Raw genomic sequence first — 17,795 nt, forward strand, 5'->3', positions numbered from 1 at the left:
TTTAAAATCCATTCACTCGTATGGTCTCTATTACTTTGGTATTAAAAACACTGCTCTGATAAACATGAATGTGCAGTCATCTCTATGGTAAACTACTTTGGTTTTTTTATATGAATAAAATGAAGTAATATAGTTCTGTTTCATTTCTGAGTTAACATCTATGACCATGTCCATACTGGATCCATTCATATAGTATGCATTTTTGTCAGTAATTTTACTTCCTTGTCAGTATTGTTTAGTATTTGGATAATTGCCATTCTAACAAAAACACATTAAGTTTCACTTTAGTTTTGGATTGTATTATTATATTTCCCATTTTGTCCAGTTTCTTTGCCCATTTATAGAGCAAGATTTTTGTTGTTGTTGTTTGTTTGTTTGTTTTTGAATTTTGGGATTTTGATATCTCTCTCTCTCTCTCTCTCTCTCTCTCTCTCTCTCTCTCTCACACACACACACACACACACACACACACACATACACACACACACACACGCATACACACAGACACAGACACACACATGACCTGTGTGTCTGTGTGTCTCTGTGTGTGTGTGTGTGTGTGTTTGTGTGTGTGTTTTGATGAAAAAAAACATAATTCAAGTCCCAGACACCAGGGATGTGAGGCTCCCAGGGCCCAATGGGCATGACATTAGCCAAAATAACCAACAGAGGGGAGATAGAACCTGAAGACACCAGTGGAGGGATGGTGCCATCTACCCATCTCACAAATTTTAAACCAGAATTGTTCCTGTCTAAAGGAAACACAGGGACAAAATTTGGACCAAAGACTGAAGGAAAGGCCACACAGAGACTGCCCCACCTTTGGATCCATCTGAACCATACACAGACACCAAACTCCAACTCTATTAATGATGACAAGAAGTGCTTGCAGACAGGAGCCTGGTATGGGTGTCTAGCACTTGACTATGACAAATAGAGATACTCACAGTCAACCATTGTACTGAGCCCAATGGTTGCTATCTTTGACCAACCCAAAAGCTGGAAAGGGGGACAACATTTAAAATGGAAGAAGTAGGGGAAGTACTGAAGGAGCTGCCGGGGATTGTAACCCCATTGGAAGAACAACAATTCCAACAAACCAGACCGGACCCCTCAGAACTCACAGAGACTACATCATCAACCAAAAAGTATACATGGGCTGGTTCATGGCTTATGCTACATTTGTAGCAGAGGACTGGCTCATGTAGCATCAGTGGGAGAGGAGGTGCTTGGTCCTGTGGCTGCTTGGTGCCCCAGAGAAAGGGGATGCTGGAGGAGTGAGGTGGAATTGGGTGGTTGCATAGGGCAGTACCCTCTTAGAGGCAAAGGGGAGGGGGATGTGTAGGGGGGTTTGTGGAGGGGAGACTGGAAAGAAGGACAACATTTGAAATGTAAATAAATAAAATAATTAGTTAAAAAACAATATTCTTTCCTTAACAGGAATAAAAGTTATTCTATAGGCAAATTTTAGTGATCATGGCCTGAGAACACAGATTTGGGTTGCACTGAATCCCATGTTCCATGGCTGTTTATAGTTTTAAAGATCAGAATAAGTCATAAATCAGGGCAATTTGAAATAATTGATGAGGTGTGCCAGAGAGGCATTTCAATGGAGAGGGGAAGCTATTCTAAAGGCCTCAGACGTTGTCTCATGGCATTCTAGGCATTGAGTTAGTCAAAGATAGCAATATGTTAAGTACATAGACTCTAAAAGGTTTATAGTTAATAGTCATAGGATGTTAGTTCCTAAACAGAATTGATCAAGCTAAAGTTAATCAGAGATAAAGTGGTTCTGTACCAGATACATTTCCACCTCTCAACATCATTGCAGACTGGATCACCAGGTCATTCTCTCTAGATAACTTCTTTCCAGGAGACCTTCAAACAAGACCTCATACTAATACTCTTCAAACTATTCCACAAAATAGAAACAAAAGGAACACTACCCAATTCATTCTATAAAGCCACGATTACGCTCATACCTAAACCATACAACTACCCAACAAAGAAAGAGAAATTCAGACCAATTTCCCTTATGGATACCAATGAAACAATACTCAATAAAATTCTCACAAACCAAGTCCAAGAATACATCAAAATAACCATTTACCACAATCAAGTTGGCTTCAACCCAGGGATCCAGGGATGGTTCAATATATGGAAATCTACCAATGTAATCCACTATATAAACAAACTCAAAGAAAAAACCCACATAATCATCTAATTAGATGCTGAGAAATCATTTGACAAAATTCAACACCCCTTCATGGTAAAAGTCACGGAAAGATCAGGAATTCAAGACCCATACTTAAAAATATTCAAAGCAATATACAGCAAACGAGTAGCCAGCATCAAACTAAATGGAGGGAAACTTGAAGCAATCCTACTAAAATCAGGGACTGGTCCAAGGCTGCTCATTCTCTCCCTATCTATTCAATATAGTACTTGAAGTTCTAGTCAGAGCAATTATACAACAAAAGGAGGTCAAAGGATTACAAATTAGAAAGGAAGAAGTCAAAATTTCACTATTCGAAGATGATATAGTATACTTAAGTGACCCCAAGAATTCAACAAGTGTACTCCTAAACCTGATAAACAACTTGAACAGAGTGGCTGGATATAAAATTAACTCAAACAAATCAGTAGCCTTCCTCTACTCAAAGGATAAACATGCTGAGAAAGAAATTAGAGAAATGGCATCCTTCACGATAGTCACAAATAATATAAAATACCTTGGTGTGACTCTAATCAAGTTAGTGAAAGATCTGTATGATAAGAATTTCAAGTCTCTGTAGAAATAAATCAAAGATTTCAGAAGATGGAAAGATCTTCAATGCTCATGGATTAGCAGGATTAATATAGTAAACTGGCCATCTTGCCTTTGTAGTAGGTTTCAACCTCACCTGGAAATGCCACATAACCCCATTCTACTCTTCTCCAACCCTTTCCCCAACCTGATCTCTCCTATTACCAACCCAAATTGGTCTCAGTACACTTGCAAAATTTAGTCTATTTCCTCTTTCCAGAGAGTTCCTTGTGTCACACATCCCTCTCTAAGCCTTACTTTGGACTTAGCTTCTCTGAGTCTGTGGACTATAGCATGATTGTCTTTTACTTCACAGCTAATATGCAATTATACATGAGTATAAATATATACTGTGTTTGTCTTTCTGGGTCAGGGTTACCTCACTTGGGATGATTATTTTTCAAGTTTCATCTATGATTTTTATAATGACTCAGAAATTGTTAATTGCTCTACTGGCACCTGACAGTAATTGTGAAAAGCTCATATGCTTGAAAAATAACTGTTAAAATGCTTTCATTTTATATATTATATACTTAACATTAATATATTTTAATAAATTAGCACATTCATAATCACATTGAAAGTACATTTGAAGCATGTATTTCATGATGTCACTGTTTTTAACAGCTGAGTAATAAATACTCCATTGTGTAGATGTACCATATTTTCTTTGTCCATTCTTTAGTTGAGGGACATCTAAGTTGTTTCCCATTTCTTTCTATTATGTATGCAGCTGCTATGAACATAGTTGAGCAAGTGTCCTTATAGTATAGTGGAGCATTCTTTGGATATATGCCCAGGAGTGGTATAGCTGGGTCTTTAGGTAGATCTATTTCTAATTTTGTGAGAAACTACCAGATTGACTTCCAAAATGGCTGCACATTACCACCAATAGTGGAGAAGTGTTCCCCTTGTTTCACATTCTCACAAGCATAAGCTGTCATTTGTGGTTTTGATGTTAGCCATTCTGTCAGGTGTAAGATGGAATCTCTAAAATCATGATTCCTCTGTCTCACTACTATACTGTTTTGTGAAGCTTGCTTCATTTACGCACAGCAATTCAAATTGGTGAGTATGTGAGATTGTTAGTTATCCTTGTATTCAGCAATATTCTTCATTTGTCCCATTCATTTATTCATTTTAATTGTTATTTCATCACATTAATTGTATTAATTCAATGTGAGTTCTGGAACCAATCCTAAATTATAATGACAAGTCTTACATGTGTTGTTTACAAACATTTTACACACTTATACATTCAGTTGGTTTTAATTTTTGTAATAGCATTTATATTAATGAAAAATGCATTCTGGCATTTTCTTGTCCTGTGATGCCTTTACTGGAATTTAGTTTCACAATAACCATGATTTTTATAATGAGTTAGAAATTGTGACTTGCTCTACTGGTACCTCACAGTAATTGTGAAAAGCTCATGTCCTTGAAAAATGACTGTTACAATGCTTTCTTTTTTATGTATTACATATTTAACATTAATATATTTTAATAAATTAGCATATTCATAATTATATTCAAAGTACATTTGAAACATAAAATTATAGATATATGCAGGAAAATAATTATTTGGATTATAATATGAAAAAAATTGATTAAAAGTTTATATCCAGTGCAGAAGTACGGCTCCAGGAGTGAGCCTCTGAGTGTAGCAATGGAATCTCCAGGAGGAAAGATCATTGTTCCCGGAGAGAGCTAAAAATATTGTTCAAGAGCCACAGGGTACTAAGCAGGGATCAGAAACAGAAGCGTCAGGTGGTCGGGGCTGTGATAGATGAAGGGCTGACTACAAGAAGCAGGCTGGCTCGTGCCAATATCATGCTATCTGGGAAGAAGCACAGGAAACTTGCAGCAGGTCCAACTTGTCCTGGAAAGAAAAAGCAGCCATGGAAATGGAAGTCCCCTCCAAGTCAACCAGGGCTAAGTCAGCCAAAGCCCAAATGACAAAAGATGATAAAAACTACCCAGGAAGTAGATATTGGAGATAGATCTTGGAAGTAGATCTTGGAGATAAGAGCTTAAATTCCTACATCTTCTACCAGAAGATTCTCAACAGCACCTAGAAGGATTTGGAAGACTTTGGAAAAATATTACCATAATTCATTCTCCCAGATACCTCTTCTATAATGGACCACTGACCTCCCCTGGAGGTACATATTGGGAAGGAAGAGGATACAGAGAAACACTGGAGAGGGCCCTCTCTAGCAGTCAACTCCTTTTGTACTAAAGCTTTAGTGCTTAAAAAAGTTTATATCCACAGATCAAGTTATACTCTTAAAAGATGTAAATATATAGATATAGCTGAAATTAAACACAAACGAAAGGATTGACTCTTAAAATATAGGCACCACAAAGAAGCTAAAACCATCCTGTGGAAAAAAGACAGCGTTTTCAACAAATGATTCTGGTTCAACTGGCAGTCAACATGTAGAAGAATGCACACAGATCCATTCTTATCTCCCTGTACAAAGTTCAAGTACAAGTGGATCAAGAACCTCCAGATAAAACCGGATACACTGAATCTAATAGAAGAGGAAGTGGGAAAGAGACCTGAACACATGGGCACATGGGAAAATTTCCTGAACAGAACATCAATGGCTTATGTGCTAAGATCAAGAATCAACAGATGGAACCTCATAAAATTGTCAAGCTTCTGTAAGGCAAGGACACAGTCAATAGGACAAAATGGCAACCAACAGACTGAAAACAAAGATCCTTATCAATCCTACATCTGATAGAGTGCTAATATCCAATATATACAAAGAACTCAAGAAGTTAGAATCCAGAGAACCAAATAACCCTATTAAAAATGGAGAACAGAGCTAAACAGAGAATTCCCAACTGAGGAAACTCAAAAGGCAAAGGACTTAAAGAAGTGTTCAACATCAGGGAAATACAAATCAAAATTACCTGGAGAGTCTAACTCACATCAGCCAGAATGGCTAAGATCAAAAACTGAGGTGATAGCAGATGTGGACGAGGATGTGGAGAAAGAGGAACATCCTCCATTGTTGGTGGGATTGCAAGATGGTGTAACTCTTGGACATAGTACTACCTGAGAACCCAACTATACCACTCCTAGGCATATACCCAGAAGATGCTCCAAAATATAAAAAGAACATATGCTCCACTGTATTCATATCAGCCTTATTTATAATAGCCAGAAACTGGGAACAACCAAGATGTCCCTCAACAGAGGAATGGATACAGAAAATGTGCGTTTACACAATGGAGTACTACTCAGCTATGAAAAACAATGAATTCATGAAATTCACATGCAAATGGATGGAACTTGAAAATATCATCCTGAGTGAGGTAATACAGCCACAAAAGAACACACATGGTATGCACTCAATGATAAGTGGATATTAGCCCAAAAGTTGTATCTCAGATTACCCAAGATACAATTCACAGATCATATGAAGCTTAAGAAGAAGGAAGACCAAAGTCTGAATGCTTCATTCCTTATTAGAAGGGGCAACAAAATATTCACAAGAGCAAATATGAGACAATGTGTGGGACAAAGACTAGAGGAGTGACCATCCAGAAACTGCCCTACCTGGAGATCCATCCCCCATCCCAGGTGCAATCACCATATGCAAACACTGGTATGGATTTCTAGAAGTGCATGCTGACAGGAGCCTGATATACCTGTCACCTGAGAGGCACTCTCAGAGCCTGACATATACAGAGGCAGATAGATAAACTTGCCAGATTCCAGTATTCCATACATCTCTGCCATGTTCATTTACTCCCATATGATAAAACTTTATGTAACACTTTTAATCTCTTACAGTTCCTATAAGTTGTCTGATCATCTTACAAGATAAGACTGAAGGATAGGCAATGATGGATTAGTGATGGGCTCGACCACATCTCACAGATTGTTTGAAAATGGACCTTGGTCTCCTATTTAAGCTTTAATCTCACTTCAGGATCCTGAACAGAACTTTCGAGATCCACTAAAATCTATTTATAGAACGTCAAAATGTGGCCACATTGAATAAATCTCCTTTCTGCCTTCTTCTATTAAAGGGGGTTTCTTTTAGTCTTTTATTTATAATATTTAAATTCAGAAATAATAAACCAGTAAACTAAAATATTAATTTTTTTAAAAATGACAAATGTATTAATACAATAAGCATTTTCATCTTCTGTTAAGCAAATGAAAACCAAAACAAATAAAATAATGATAGTTTTCATGATCATTAATATCCTAGAGTAATAGACTCTGGTCAGTGATTGATTGAAACAGATAGCAATAAAATTTTCAATTTTATAGAAAACAATGCAAAAAAGAAATTATTTGTTAATATTAATATATAATGTGAAGTGACAGAGCCTAAACTATCTCAGTCTTCAATATCTGAAGTTAGCATGTCTGACAAATGGAATGTAGAATAGTATCCAGGGTACAGTGCAAATAGAATTTGCCATGAGTGTGAAGAAACTATTGCAAGATAATAAAAAGAATCATTCAATGAGATTGCAGTGCCAAGCAACCATACAGTGATGAAAAGATTATCTACATCTATAGGTCACTGAGTAAACTATGCAGAAGTAATTGACATAGTAAAAGGGGACTTTGCACTGTGATAGTTGTACTTAAGATACATTACAGAATTTAATTAAATTTAACACATACTAATACATTTTATTATGGAATTTTCATACATATTTAATTAACATTAATTTTCCTTTCCCATTCATGGTCCCTATCCACATTGTCATCCCAATACTGATCCACTTTCTGCCCGTAATAGCACCTACTCAACTCTCCCATCTGGTTCATTGCATTGCACTATTACTTCCTCCCTATTAAAGCACTGTTATTCATACTCATAGTCACTGTTCTAGTTTCATGTCATATACACACATGCAACATGTGATGAGCACACACACACACGCATGCACACACATGCACAAACACACACACACACACACACACACACACACACACACACACATACACATACACACACATACATTTTAGGACCAGGATGGAAAACAAAACAAAACAAACCATGTATATGTCTATCTGAATTTGACTATAATTAATATGATATACATTTTCAGGTAACAACGTGGTATAATTTTCTTTGCAGGTAAATAGAACTACATTTTATATAAGATTATAAAATCATGTTTCCCTGGGGATTGAGCCAGGAATTGATCTAGCTCAAACTCCACCTATACTACTCTTGGGCATACACCAAAAGAACTCTTTATCCTAATATAGAGATACTTCAGCATTCATGTCCATTTCTGCTTTATTCATAATATCCAGAAACTGAAAGCAGTTCAGACTTTTATCATATGATATATGGATAATGAAACTGTGGTAAGCTTAGAAAAGGGAATATTATTCAGCTATTAGAAGTAAAATTATAAAATTCACAGATAAAGGAGTGGAACCAGAAAATAATAATCCTGAGTAAGGTAACCTGTTGTCTAAAAGACAAATATCAATTTTGTTCTCTCATATAAATATATTAGCTTTTCATCTTATAAACATACTCTATAGTCTGAATAACCCAAAAATGTATCCTGTGTAAGACACCAGGACAAGAAAGTAAGAGAGGATATCCTAAAGAAGGGGAAACAGAATATAGTGCCACAGAATGACAAAGGGAAAACTAGAATAGCAAGATGTAATAGGGATAGAGATGCAGATGAGAGAGAAGGATATAAGGTATAAGAGGGTATAAGGGGCAAGACAACTAACATTTAAAATAAAAATATAAAAACCTATTACTGTAGAAACTTTCTAAAATATATACATGAATGAAAGATATATAAAAAGAGTAACCAAATAATAATGGAGAAAATGCTCCACTCTAGACACCTTATGCCACCAAGTAAAACCTCCAGTGCCACGAATTACTTATGTATTGTTGAGTCATTAGCCAAAGAGTTAACTTGAAAATCTCCAAACATCACAGGCTATTATCAAGACTACTGAATGTTTTCCACAACATGATGGCAAGACCCTACTACTCCAAACAACACATTCATCAAACACATAAAAGTTGAGCTAGTGAGTAACTGGAAGCTTCACACCTACTGGCTAGTGTTCATAGTACTGGATGTACTCAGTGTGCTAATAGATGAGAAAGGTGATCATCAGCCAGGACCCTCGCCCTTACCCTCACCCCCTACCTTTCCTCACCTGTACAATGTGCCCTGAAGTTTGGCAACTGCAAGATCCTGCTTGGCAACTGCAGATAGACTCAAAGCAGTGTACCATATCTTCTGAAGAATAGCAGGTTGCGGTCCTCCTAGCCCCCACGAATAACTAGGACCCGCCGGTCGGGTCAAGTGGCACCCAGACGTAGGGCTCAAGGCACGGACCCCTCCGGATGGACCCTCATTGAGAGGACGTGCACAGGACATCAAGATTGAGTGAGACAGAGATCGTCGCCCACGACCTGTCATCCTCGGAACCAGGTTGTTTCTGCCATCAAGAAGACGGTTGAAGTTCATTACCATCAGCTGAAAATTGAAGAGGACCCAGAAGTGACTCCACAGGAGACTGGCACAGCACCAGCTCCCCTGCCTCCCCCTACGGTCGACCCCTAGACTTCCACACCCTCCAGAAGGGTTCCTGGTATGCCTGGCTTTGCCCTCGTTTCTCTCACTAGAGAGCTTGGCCTCTTGATCACCACAACAAAAATTGGCTTTTTCCTAAACCAAGGCCGCCCTTGATATGGCCGCTAACATTGGGGAGCCTTCCTTTATGACAATATTACACCCCAAACTGACAAATGGTTGGTAACTTGAACATTTACAAGAGACTAGGATGGCTGTGAGTTAGCCCAATGACGGGATTATTGTAGGTCCACTTCCCAGGGGCCCACCCAATGCAGATGAAAAGGAGTGCGTGGTGCTGGGAGTGGGTGCAACCTACATGGCCTAAGACAGAGCTCTCATACCTCCTTTCACCCACCTCGGGATCCCTTGACGTTGCTCATCGTCAACAGCCTAAAGCCTCCGACCATGGATGTGACTCATCTCACATCAATGTTTTGGGGTTGTGAACTTGTCTAAGACCCCCCATAATGAGACATCCAAATTCAAAACTCACATACTTGGGATTGATCATAAGACACCTTCTCTAACTAAACAGAGAAGGGGGAGATGCCAGAAGCCAGGACCCTTGCCCTTACCCTCACCCCCTATCTTTCCCCACCTGCACAATGTCCCCTGAAGCTTAGCAACTGCAAGATCCTGCTTGGCAACTGCAGATAGACTCAAAGCAGTGTACCATATCTTCTGAAGAATAGCAGGGAGATCATAACTCAAGCAGTGTACCATATCTTCTGAAGAATAGCAGGTAGATCATAATTCAAGGCAGTGTACCGTATAGACCATGACATGTTTCAAGGCAGAGGCCAAGAAGATCCTGTACTTTTCTACCAACTGGCCCCTTTTACCCCCTCCCCTTGTAAAACATGCTATAAAAAAGCATTTCATGTTCAAAAAAAATTAATAAAAAACAAAACAAAAAACAAAACAAAACAAACAAAACAAAAAAACAAAAAAAAAGAGAAAGGTGATCATCAACATCATCCATCTATCTGTAGTTGATACCCACTGACAATGGCGAAATTAGTTTTTTCAAATGGAGTCTCCTTGTATGTAGCAACAAGACTTCACAAGAGGCTCCATTTCAAGGAGTAGTTGATCAACAAAGCCCAAACTAACTGGCATTTTTATAGACTTTTTGTTTCACTTTGTTTTATGTCTATTTTCTAACTATTGTAAGTAAAACAGCATAGACATGATCAAACACATATTTCTTAGTAGAATATTGAGTTCTTTTGGGGGATCCCATGAATGTGATTTTATTCAGTGAATGCAGTCCTATTCAGAAAGTCCTTTCCACTACCCACATCTTAGGCAGTGCCTACGTTCTTCAAAAAGATTCAGTGTTTTGGGATTCATTTAGATTTCATTATTTTTTCTAAATTTTCTAAATTGTTATTAAATCATTTTATTCACTTTCCAAATGTGGCCCCCTTCCTTGTCTCCCCTCCCCAAATTCTTTACCCAATCCCCCTTCCCCTTTGTCTCTGAATGGGTTCTCTCCTACCCACCCCCACCGGACTCCTGCCAGTATCCCAATTTTCATCAGGTTTCTACAGGATTAGATGCACATTCTCTTCCACTGAGGCCAGAAAAGGCAGTCCTCTGCTACATATGTTCTGGGGGCCAAGGACCAGCCCATGAATGCTCTTTGGTTGGTATCTTAGTCTCTGGGAACTCTGATGTGTCTGGGTTAGTTGACATTGTTGGTCTTCCTAGGGGATTTTCATCCCCTTCAGCTCCTTCAATCGTTCTATTTCTAGGAATTTTTAAATGTTTGTAATTTTTGTTTCACCTATTCTTCTTTCAGTAGTATATTGTTTATTCACTATGGGCTTTTGTAATTTCTAGAAATTTTTTATCTCTTCATATTAAACTCTATTGGGAAGGTTTAGGTTGTGGAGCCTTGTTAAAGAAAGTACATCACTCAGGCAAGGCTTTGAGTTTTCCTTGCACCACTGCCATTATACTATATCCTTCATCTTTATGGTTGAGCATATGTGCTATCAGCTTCTTACCTCTGATAGCATGGCTGCTTCTGGTGACATGCTTTTTTTTCCATGATAGAGTCTCATTCCTCTGGAAACATAAGCCTAAACATAAGCCTCTTCTATAAGTTGTCTTTGTCATATTTTATGACAACAATTGAAAAGTAACTAATATATTCAGGTATGTTTTGTGTAATAATAAGTGATCTATTTTAGAAAAAATTCCATGGGCTATAAAGTCGTTGAGATTCTTTAATGTTTGGGTAGAATATTCTGTAATGTTTTAGATCAATAATATGAATAATGTTATTTAATTTCAGTGAATCTCTGTTTACTCTTCCTCATATGGTCTGTGTGTTAGAGAAAGTGGGGAATTAAAATCACCTACTATTGCTGAGTTGAGATTAATCTATGTCTAAAAGTCTAGTAGAATAATTTTTCATAAATTATATCTGCCAGAATTTTGTTTGCACATGCTTATGATTTGTAATGTCTACTTGGTAAATTGTTCACTTGACCAGAATGAAGTGTCCTTTATCTTTCATAGTTAATTTGTGTTGGAAGCCCACTTTGTCAGATATTAGTATGACAACACATATGTGTTTCCTGATTCCATTTCCTTGGCATATTTTTCCATCCATTGATTCTACATATCTTTGAATTTAAGATGATTATCTTTTAGACAACAAAACAATGGATTTTATTTCTTAATCCATTCAATTAATGCATTCCTTTTGACAGCCAAGATAAGGTAATTGATGTTTAAAGTTATGATAGAAAAGTGTGTGTTGATTGCAGTCAGTTTTTTTTTCCTTTTTGTGTCCTTATTTCTAGTTTACATTGTTCCAGACTCTTCTGTCTTTTAAAGTTTCCATTGAGAATTAGCTATTATTCTGATGGATCTTCTTTATATTTGGCTTATGGTTTCTGTTTTCTCTCTTTTTTTGATTCTGTCTATTCAGTGTTTTCACTATACGTCATGAAGAGTTACTTTTCTGATCCTGTCTACTTTTGTATTCTGCATATTTCTAGTATCTGCAAGGATATATCTTTTCACCATTTCAGAAAGTGGTTTTCTATGATCCTATTGAAAAAACATCCTTTATGACTTTGAACAAGGACTCTTCTCCTTTGTCTATATTTTTTTAAATTGATCTTTTCATGGTTCTAGAAAGTTCTATGTATTCCTTTGCAGTGTGTGCTTTTAATGTATCATATTTTTGAATGAGAAGTTCGATTCCTCTACTTTATCCTTGAGTTCTGATACTGCTTTCTACTTGGTTCATTCTACTGATAAGGCTTTCCACTACATTTTCTGATTGGTTTAGAACAGAAATTTTAACTGAATTTTATTGTATATGTTAAATTTTCCACCATTTTATCTAAAACAACTAATCAATATAATGTACAATGTAATATGCAATACCTAATACAATGTTTTGCATTTTACATCTTATTGTGCTGAAGACCAAAAATGGCATTGTCTTATACATGCAGCTTAGTAAGCACTTTTTTTAAAATTTTTTTGAACATGAGATGCTTTTTTATAGCATGTTTTACAAGGGGAGGGGGTAAGAGGGGCCAGTTGGTAGAAAAGTACAGAATCTTCTTGGCCTCTGCCTTGAAACATGTCATGTCTATACGGTACACTGCCTTGAATTATGATCTACCTGCTATTCTTCAGAAGATATGGTACACTGCTTGAGTTATGGTCTCCCTGCTATTCTTCAGAAGATATGGTACACTGCTCTGAGTCTATCTGCAGTTGCCAAGCAGGATCTTGCAGTTGCCAAGCTTCAGGGGACATTGTGAAGGTGGGGAACAGCCTAAAGCCTTCAACCATCGATGTGACTCGTCTCACATCAATGTTTTGGGGTTGTGAACTTGTCTAAGACCCCCCATAATTAGACTTCCAAGTTCAAAACTCACATAGTTGGGATTGATCATAAGACGCCTTCTCTAACTAAACAGAGAAGGGGGAGATGCCAGAAGCCAGGACCCTCGCCCTTACCCTCACCCCCGACCTTAGTAAGCACTTTACCACATCCTCAACAATTAATTTGTCTGAGATAGGATCTAATGTTGAAGTTCAAGCTTGCTTCAAATTTGCAATACTCCTGTTTAATCCTCTGAAATATTTGGGCTACAGATGTGTGTTACCATGCTCCACATATATGACTTCTTATTCTTTAGTTTGAAATATACATTTAAAAGTAAATTAATTATAAGAATTTGGTCAGAATCTTACTGATGTTTTTATCATTTTACTTCCCAAATAACTACTTGACACTACTTCACTCTACCTAGTAATAACTTTAAAATATTTTAAAATTATTTTAAATATTTAAGACTTTAAATATGTATGTCCTTATAAACTTAAATACAAAGTAATGTGGTGAATTGGATTCCTCAAATTTCAATTTATCTCATCTCAATTATTTATTGTCAATACCTCATACCAAAGGAGTTTCCACCTATTAGTCCAGTTAATCACACTTAACCTCTATTTCCTAAAAGCAGATATGTTAATATCATAAAATGCAAAATTGCAAAAGCATATATTTACTCTCTGAAAAATGAGAAATATGAATGTACTTTGGCATCCATTTATCTAAGGAAGGTAGCCATAGGCATGAACATATAAATAATACGTTTTCTGTTCTTCTCATGAACATCTATTTTTCATCAACCCCATACAATGGTTTTTGTTAGCAATTGAATTGAGGACTGAATTCAGACTTTCCATATCATTTACTTTGAAACTAATGCACATGGTCTGTGTCTCCCTAAATGCTGATTTTCAAAAATACTTTATAGAAAAGAATTTTAAAAAGATCTAAGTCATTCTGCCATTTACACATTTTTTATATCAATGTACTTACTAGTGACATACATAAGTGTTTCCTCTGAACAGATTTAATTTTTAATTTTCCTGAATCAGTGTTAACCAGGAAAAAGGTAATTGTTGTCAAGAGTATTCAAACTGTCAGAATATCCTTCAATCTAAAAGCTGTTAGAATCTGTGCAAAAGTAATTACTGAAACTCTATTCAACTGTAATAATAACCTGCCACTGATGACAGCAATTACTGGGAAAGTGCAATAGAAATCAAAGGCGCATTTTTCTCTGACAAGTACATTTCTAACTAAGGTTTACATTGGCTGAATAGTGTTGACAATGATGATGTGCTGTATCATTCTTAATCACGTCTGGCATGATGTTACAGTTTGAACTGCTCACTGTTAGAAAGCGACTAATTGCTTGTTTCATTTGACACTGTCCAGGCTCTCTCTGCAAAGGAATATATATTTTAGATGAATAGAGGTTAAGTGTTATGCTTCTTTGACTGTTTTACATCCTTTTTAAGTGCAGGTTTTAAGTACATTTTGCCTCAAATAAAAGAAACTAATTGCAGTTAGGCCAAACTGACAAGGTAAACTTCTAAGATTTTACAAAGGTTTAGAAACCCATAATTAGGTCAAATTATGGCTGCTTCTTTCAACATGAACTTTTAGCAATGGTCATCTTCACTATGAACATTCTTGGACATGTTGCTTATATCATGCCTTGAAATAAAATTATATGGGATCCTTTAAATTGAATTCTCTTATACCATCACTAGGAAGAACTACAAAATGTGAAACAAGTAGGTTCTGCCTACTTTCCTTGAAAGAATAAGAAAATAATACATAAGTAGTTGTTTTTTTCCTTCTGAAAGAAATTAAATATATAGAAAAATTAATAATTATTTTTCATGAGAGACACAGGAAGAATTTGAACATTGAAGATACTATAATAAAAACTAAGACTTACATCTCTATCCTCTTTGGATGAATCAAATTGTCAAATAGTTTCTAAAACAAAGCTGGTTTTTTTCTTCCATTTCTTTACAAGTGATACATTGCCACTAAGTTGTAAGATAGAAACAACATGAAAACACAGAAGTAGAACTCAGAAGTCTAACTTTCATAATGTCCAGAACAAAGAAATATTTTAGATGTAGATTTTTTTGTTTTTTTTACAATATTGTTAAATTTTATATTACTGAAATTTAAAGCAATATTAGCTGAAGTACTGTATTTTCTAGCATTTTGTTTTTGCTCAAGAATTGCTTTTGGAAGTTTCTGGTAGAATAATCCCAATTGTTTTAAGTCGATTAATCAACAACTTTCAGTTGACACTACCAATGCCTTTGGTATAAAAAAAAACTATATGAAATACTTTAGAGGCTACCTAGAGAGTCTGCATCTCCTGTAGATGCATAGTATAAATACATTTTATTCTGAATAATTAGGAGGATGTGATGGAGATATTACAGCCATTCTGTTATTAGCTTTATACCATTATTTATTATGCTTTGGAAGAACAAGTAAAACCTCACCCCAAAAATGGTGAGAGTTCACAAAAGCTGAACTTGAAGCACACTTTACACCACCCAGGTACCTCAATAGTTTGGAGAGTGTCTTTTCCAAGTGACTGGGATCTATGCTCTGTTGATTTCTGGGCAGCTCAGTTGATTTCTGTTTTGTTTGGTTTGCTTGTTTTTGTTTGGTTTTTCAGTCAAAAAGAGAAATATTGTTTCTTTCTGATCTGGTCTTGGAGTCTTTGAAGCTTGTCTTGTCTTAGAGTCTTCTTTCCTGATTGGCTCATTTACTCTTTGAGGGAAGGACTTAGTGAATTTGACTTGTTTCCAGGTCATCTTGAAGCTATTTTGAGTTGTTTTCTTTCTATTTAAGGAGCTTTCCTGCAGAATGGCATGTTTCAATCTAGGAGAAAATGATTATAGAATATAGCCCTAGAAATCATTATATAAGAAAAGAACCACCTTCCATGCAAATCTTTTTCACACACATCAAACATACATGTACAAATTATGTACAAGTAGTAATAAAAATGAAGAGAGCTACTAAAGAAGATGCCCAGTGTAGACCTTTGGCCTCCAGAAACGTGCACATGCTCGCACATACATGAGCACACACATTAGCATGAAAATAATGTACACATATAAACCATAAAATATTATTTCTTCTGATTTAGGGAATCTAGATTCCCTAAGAGAAAAAGTAAAACACAAAATTAAAGCAAAATTTTAGTATATTTTAAAAATCAATCCATAGGGCAAAGGAGTCCCTCATTTTACCTTCTCCTTGTGATAATATGTCATAGATAAAAAGACAACATCAACTAAATAGAAGTCTCAATTCCATTTACAAATGTACTCATCACAATAATTGGAATATATTATAATATTAATAATCTTGGATTTGTGATATATACAATTAAATAATTGACATGTTTATACTTTCTAGTTGTTATAAGAATCAAAAGAAAGTTATTTCTCAAAATACTTTCTAAATTATTAACAATTTTGCAAATATCATGATAAATTATATTTTTAACCATCAATTAGCTGAGGCTGTGTTATGAGAAATCATTACTTGTTTTTGAATACTTGGAAGATGTTATTTATTATATCCTGTCACAAATAAAGCAGTTTAATTATGAATTATAAATAAAGTAGAGTACTAAGGATAGACAGGGAGAAAATATATGGATATAGTACTTTGAGACTTAACAGAAGTACTAAAGATACTCTAGGAAAAATATAGAAACCCATGACACATAAACTGAAAATATTCCATTGAGAAGACTTTGAACTTCGTGATAATATTAAATATCCTGAACCCTAGCCATCCATCTTCAATTTCTTTCAGGAATTTATTTTAAGGATTATTATTCTGCTTAGATAACAATTTCCAGATAACACACCCTATTTGGCATGGATTTTCATTTTTTTTATGGAACAGTCTATATCATTAAATTTAACATGATCAATACACATAATTTATATATTTTCTAGAGAAATTAATGATAGCTTAGACAAAAATGATACCCTTTGGCAATTTATTTTTTAACCATGGAAATTTTTCTCAGCTTCACTCAAGAATCACAAAACAAAAATAGCTGTTCTTGTAAGTTCCTGTAGTTTTGTATATACTTAAAGGAATAACTAACTTCTGTGAAGAATTTTCTATATGATCTAATTAATTGTTGATAAGTTTGGTCTAAATAGGTACATAGTAAAGAAACAGAAAAAATTATAATTCAGAAGCAATTAGACACAGGTTGTTTAACTAGAGGGTGGGTTTTTTAAAAAAATTCAGAACTACTCATTGAAATAGATCTATTGTATTCTCTCTGTACTCTACTCAGCAATGAATGGTGCACAGCATGCATTTACAGCTATAATATGTCAACAGTATGAATTGTTCCTTAAAGTCATTATGTGCTCAAATCATTTTGATTCATCTGTTCTGAAGAGTCTGGTTGATTGTACCAAATCTCAGCAGGAAGAATTATTTCACAGTCTACCAATGAGTTTAAGATGGGTTATCTGAGACATA

General features: G+C 35.7%; 1 pseudogene; it reads left to right on the plus strand.

The window, feature by feature from the left end:
* Window positions 1-4,472: 4,472 nt before the first annotated feature.
* Window positions 4,473-4,819, plus strand: LOC114629188 (annotated as a pseudogene).
* Window positions 4,820-17,795: the final 12,976 nt, after the last annotated feature.

Source organism: Grammomys surdaster, unplaced genomic scaffold (genome assembly GCF_004785775.1).
Source record: "Grammomys surdaster isolate TR1022 unplaced genomic scaffold, NIH_TR_1.0 61, whole genome shotgun sequence".
NCBI lineage: Eukaryota > Metazoa > Chordata > Mammalia > Rodentia > Muridae > Grammomys > Grammomys surdaster.